This window comes from Beta vulgaris, chromosome 9 (genome assembly GCF_026745355.1).
Source record: "Beta vulgaris subsp. vulgaris cultivar EL10 chromosome 9, EL10.2, whole genome shotgun sequence".
NCBI lineage: Eukaryota > Viridiplantae > Streptophyta > Magnoliopsida > Caryophyllales > Amaranthaceae > Beta > Beta vulgaris.
In genome coordinates, this window is record NC_079210.1 from 2,568,076 (window position 1) to 2,574,339 (window position 6,264).

The following is a 6,264-nucleotide window of genomic DNA, read 5'->3' on the forward strand; positions in this document are numbered from 1 at the left end:
CAACTTTAAAATACTTTAAATCCTCTTTAAAAATATTGAAAAGTTATTTTTACCATTAAAACTTCAATTACTTATTTTACCTAGCATAGTACTACTATACTATTCATTAAAAATCCATAAAACTCATTATTAACACCCTTTCTAAAATTCCAGCAACTTATAAAATATTATAACTCTCTTTAAACATACTTAAACATGCTTAAATTCATAAGGTAAATCAATTCCATAGTTTATAACATGCTACTATGATTTTACAATAATTAACACCCTAAACACAACAAGAATGTCACTCCTTTCCGTCCGCCAAAAGCAGACGCTAAAACCGCGGAATCGGATGCTAAATAGATTAGTGTCCGCCAATGGACGCTAAAGGGCTGATGCAAAATCTTTGGTCGCTAATTTTCCAAATACCGTCCGCAAAGCGGACATTAAATATTTAGCGTCCGATTCCGCGTTTTTAGCGTCTGATTTTGGCGGACAGTAAATAGCATTTGCACATGTGTCGGACGGTATTTTATGTCCGCAAATTCAGACGCTAAATAGTGTCCGCTGATATTAGCTTTTAGCCCGAATCATGTTTCTTTCTATTCTCTCCTATGAATCTAGGCGGTTTCCTAATTTCCTTTGCAGAATTGCAGGTGTGCTAAACCACTTCCTCCGTTTCATAATAAGTGAAAAATTTCACTCTTATCTCTCTTATTTGTACCACTTCTACTACTTCCTCCGTTACATAATGAGTGAAACATAGGATATGGGTACAAGATTTAATAAACATCACTTTCAAAAGCCAAAAAGTCATAAAATATCCTTTACATAATCAAAAGGAGGAGAGAGAAAAGAAAATCACACAAGTTTGTGATGGATACTCTTGTCATTTTATCATTTTCTTTTTCCCATTTAAAGTATGTCTTACTTATTTTGAAACGTTTTAAAATAGTAAGTGTTTCACTTATTATAGAACGGAGGAAGTATAAGTTTTTCCTTTACGCCAACAAATTACCTTTTTTTACAATAATATAATGTGTAATGATGTATTCTAGAATTTGAGTTGGAAGAAAGATGTAATAGGACCTATTGGAGTTATTTTGATTTTGGAAAGTGTTCATAGTGCATATTAATAGCTTATTTGGTCATTATATGGCAGGAAAAATGTCATCAATATCAATTTAATCTCTATTATATAAGCCAAGGGGAGAGCAACGGTGCCCCCCTTGGAATTTACTTAAATGCCCCCTTTGGCCACCTAATCAACCTCAATTCTATGCATAAAGTTGCCAAAATAAAATTATCAATCAAATCAAATTTAAACTCAATCAACTCATATAAAATTCATTCATATAAACTTGTCAATAAAAAAAATTCAATCAAAAAGATTCATAATCAAGAACTTACCAAACTTTAATATTACATACAATAACAAAAAAAATTACACGACATAACCTCCTCTCAAATCAATTTTTTCCTATCACAAACTCAATTACAAACACAAACTTCAAACAAAAAAAAAATTCTCTTCACAGATTGGAGCTTCATGACATTCTCAAATATGAAACTCTGAAATTTGCCGATTTTTTACCATTAATCAGGTACGCGGTTCGTTATTGAAAATAAAATTATATGTGTTGTTCTTTGTTCAGTAAATCTTAGAAATATGTACTATGTTCGAGTAAAATTAAGAATATGTGTTGTATTATATTTTTTTCCAAAAAAAAATTTAACTTAAATTACAGTTTATTTAAAATTTAATTTCAAGATAGTTGAAATTAAAATTAAAATTACATCATAAATGGTAAAAAATAATGAAACTTCGTCAAAAATGACTTCAATATTCATTACCTGGATATAAACAAAAAAATTGAGACAAAATATGAGAACACGAATCGTTTTTGTGCCCATATATTAAAAAAAATTAAGAAAAAAAATACTTGAACCCATATATATTAAAATCAAAAAATCAAATTTCGTTAATATAACTGTAATCCCCGGTAATTTTATGAAATTTATAATATCTTCGAGTTTGCCTAATTTAATATTTTAAAGGTTTTGACACCAAAGAATAAATATTTCAAACCCTAAAATATGGTACTAGTAAAATAGGCTTTTAAAACCTCAAAAATCAAGACTTTAATATTTAAATCTCACCTTGAACATAAAATATTAAATCTGGATTATTTTTTTTGCTTAATAATATGAAACATATAATGTAATACTCCTACTTCGTATTTCTTGGTAAGTTAATATTTATATTTTTAGAAAAAATTTAGTTTTTTAAAAAAGTTTTATTTACTAAACAGGCTTATTATTTATTAGAAAAGGCTTTTATAAGAAAGGTTTTGGGTATTTAAAATAAATTCTAGCCCAAATGGATTTTTGTAACACCCCCAAAATCCATACACGTCTATAGCTACGTCGCATCGACTTTGGGAGTGTTACCGCCGCGATGGAACGCAAGGCATAAATAGAAAAACGGTAACTCAAATCATTGTCTCAAAAACTAAAATGCAGCGGAATTAAAAATGTAAATACAACTCGGGAATCATAGATGACCCCTTTTATTCAAACCTCAAACCATTTAAGAACATTCTATAAAATCCAATAATACTTAATCCAAAATGCTTAACTTCAGAACTAAAGACTAGCCCCCGTATGCTTGATATCATGCAGCAGCACCAGCACACCTAGTCTGCTCCCCATTGAAGCGTCAATGGTTCATCACAGGTCAACAGACACATAATAACACACAGAATCAGCTATGTTGAGTACGTAATGAACCATTGAAATTATATGAACATAAATGATGCACACATGAACAATCTGATATATGATACTATGTTATGTCACATCCTTTAATCTTTCTTTATTTGGCATCGAACGGGCACCGTCATCTTACTAGAATCATACAGGCTACTGAATCTTTAATAGACAACTTGGTTTATTAGATGAAATGCAAATACGGTTTTGTTCCGTCTCACACCCATCACCTTTGTAACAGCCCGCTCTTCCGAGCTGCTAGCGAAACACACTCAACAACCATAAACTAGAATCCAAATCTTAATGAAATTACTTTGCAGCGGAAAAACAACCTTAAATACACCAATATCTCCAATAATATTCTCAAATATCATATACAACGAAACATAAATAACTATTCTCAAATCAGCTATCTATATACAAACTCAATCCTTAATCTAGGACGACACCATAATCTTGCTCCACTTCCATTCTCGAGCTCTTGATATCAAACCTGCAAATTAAGGGGAGAAATACAAAACAAACAAAATTCCAAAATGAGTGGAAAACTCGTAACCTTTACTTCAGCCCGTAATAGACATTTTATTTTCTCAAATCATTTTCATCTCGTTACACCACTGGCATAGTTCACTCTCTTAAACAAATTAGTGGCAAGTACAGGCTTTGGAGAAAGGACAAACACTGCCTCCAAGGTTCGTTATGGAGCCCAGCAATACTACCTCCAAGGTTCGTTATGGAGCGTAGCCGACCGTATCAGGTCAAAAGAGTAACCATCCTCCACCCATACTGGTAGGTGTGTCGCGCACCTATCAAAAGTAATTACCTAATTAACTACCTAACTATGTAGCAGAGCAAGTCAGGGTCGAATCCACAGGGACAAACAGTATCAAACACTAGATATCTTGACTCAATTTAACTAAACGAGTGACAAACAATGATGAAAAGGATGTTGAACTAAGACTAACACTAAACTATGACAATTACTAGGAACACACAAGATATAATTAATTAATTAAAACATCTAGAATTAAGCATCACCACTAGCATGACCAATACATGAATAATTTCCATCCCAAATAACATAATCAAGAATTCAAGAGGAGTAATGCACCCTTTAATTACCAAAGATCTCTCCCGAGTACCAATGGCTACTCTAAACAAGCAATCAAACCTATTCCCATAGAATCATGCAAGAAAGAGACATTAAGCATAGCATCACAATTAAATTCCTAGCAATCCTATCTAACTATTCCCATAGAAGACATTCATGCCATTGATTGGATCAACAAAACCATCTAGATTCAATTCCCATTGAAAATAAGATATACGGAGTCAAATCAAAATCACCTATCCCTAGTATGATAATGAGCATAAGAACAATCCAATCAAACAAGAACAATTGATCATATAAACTTGGGATTAATGGAGGAATTCATATATTAAATCATTGCTAGGGTTTTACTTAACCCTAGATTAATAAACTACTCACACATAATTGAACTAGCAAAACAAATAATGAACAAATTAAGAGACATGATAATAATGAAGGAAAGAAGAGATTAATAAAACTTAGTCTTTACTTGAAGGAATCAAAGCGTAGTAATCAATGTTTAACAATGGAGTAAACTCAAAAGCTCTCTAAAAAGTTATAAAATGTATTCTCTAGTAAAAAGGCGTGGCTTCTAATTCTAAGAAAATAGTATTTATATGTCTCGTAAAAGTGGCGCAACACGCGCTTAAAACGCTCAAAGATCGTCTCGCCCGACCGGTCGGGCGGATTTCGCCCGGTCGGGCGGTCGTCAGGTGTCATTTTCCTTCGTCGCGCCTGGCCGGGCGCTTTTCAGCAGGTCTTCATTCGCCTCGCCCGGGCGGATTTCGCCCGGTCGGGCCCGCATGTAAAGATTGCCTGGCAGCTTAACTTTTCTGAAAATGCGCTAAGTAAAGTTCGCCCGACCGGCCCGGGCAGATTTCGCCCGGTCGGGCGCGGGAGCAATTTCTCTTTGAACTTCAGCGCTCGATTTCTGACTAAGTAAGACTCTCCCGACCAGCCGGGGCAGATGTCGCCCGGTCGGGCGGTCATCAGGTTTTTAGCCAAATGTGAGATTTTCGCGCGTCCCGACTTCATGTCTTATGTAGCGATATCAAGGATTAGGAAATGCACCAAAATATGATTTTTCCTACAAAAGTCAATCTGAAAACACAACCACACTACAAGACACACATTAGTACTAAAAAGGGCTCCAAAGAGTGCAATTAATACCAATAATTCAAGGGGAACGGGGGTAAAATTCTATATAAAATAGACACATCACATACCTTGCCCACTTTCTATTTTCAGTTCATAAACTAAGCCAGCAAAACAGTTGCGTATTCATAATCAATCAAGGACATTCATCATCACATTCATATCTATGGCCATAGTACGAAATTATTTATCAAAAGCAGAATAGAGAGATCACACACACATGGGCATGAGTAAATGATTTTACTGAACATAAAAGTTACCTGAACTGCAATCTAATCCCTTAGCTCCGACAATAAGAACTTTGAGAACTTCACAACTCCATCAACTCTCTTGAATTCCATAACGATTCTCCAACATTAACCTCAAAATAATAACAATAATAAAAAACTACCTCAACTACAAACTAAAACCATAACCAATTCTAATTAAGAAATTATTAACCTTTAGCATCCTCATTTCATAATCCTCAAATCATAATTCTAAATCGTAGATTTGAACTAACTAAACTTAACTCTTGCCAAACTAATTCAACAACATCTCTTCTTTTATAAACCAACGTAACTACAACAAATAACAACACAACGACAACACAAACAGCCACCACAACGACTGCACAACTACAACAACTCCACCACCAAAAACAACCAATAACAATTACAACGACAACGCAGCAACAATAACAAGAACAACAACTATACAATAGCACAAACAACTCGGGCATGAATTACAAAGAAAAGGGTTTGAATTAAGAACAAAGAGGAAATTTACCTCTGCTCTACTAGGAGCAGCGAAGACACGAGACAAAGGGGTTGCGAAGGGGTTTCGAAGCTTCAGCAGCGGAGCTTCGCGAGGCTTGTTGAGCACCGGCGAGGTAACAGCAGCCCACGGCGGCACCGAACGGCAACAACAACCAATCGCAACGATGACACAAGAACAGGGGAGAGAAAACAGAGCAATAACGAACACAAACAACAACACCACACGAGAGAGATGAACAAGGGCTGCGAAGTGCGCAGGTCTCCGACAGCCGCGAAAAACGCCGGCTAGGCAGGAGGGCTGAGTTCCGGCAGCATCCGACGAGATGAGATGAGAGAGGAGGAAATGGTTTTAGGGGTTTGGGTTCTCACGGGTTTGGGGTTTCAATTTTGGGGTTGGGGTTTTGAGAATAGAAGACACGAGAAGAGAGAAGTAATTGGGTGGGTTTGGGGTTTCATTAAACCGACAACAAGAAGGGATAAGATATCGACTTTGATTTTCTATTTGGGCCA

General features: G+C 35.3%; 1 long non-coding RNA gene across 1 annotated transcript; it reads right to left on the reverse strand.

Moving 5' to 3' along the window:
* Window positions 1-3,084: 3,084 nt before the first annotated feature.
* LOC130590092 (uncharacterized) lies at window positions 3,085-5,621 on the reverse strand. Its single transcript, XR_008967706.1, has 2 exons — window positions 5,257-5,621; window positions 3,085-3,244 (listed from the first exon to the last, which is right to left on the reverse strand). It is a non-coding gene; the product is annotated as an uncharacterized LOC130590092 (long non-coding RNA).
* Between the last annotated feature and the right edge of the window lie 643 nt (window positions 5,622-6,264).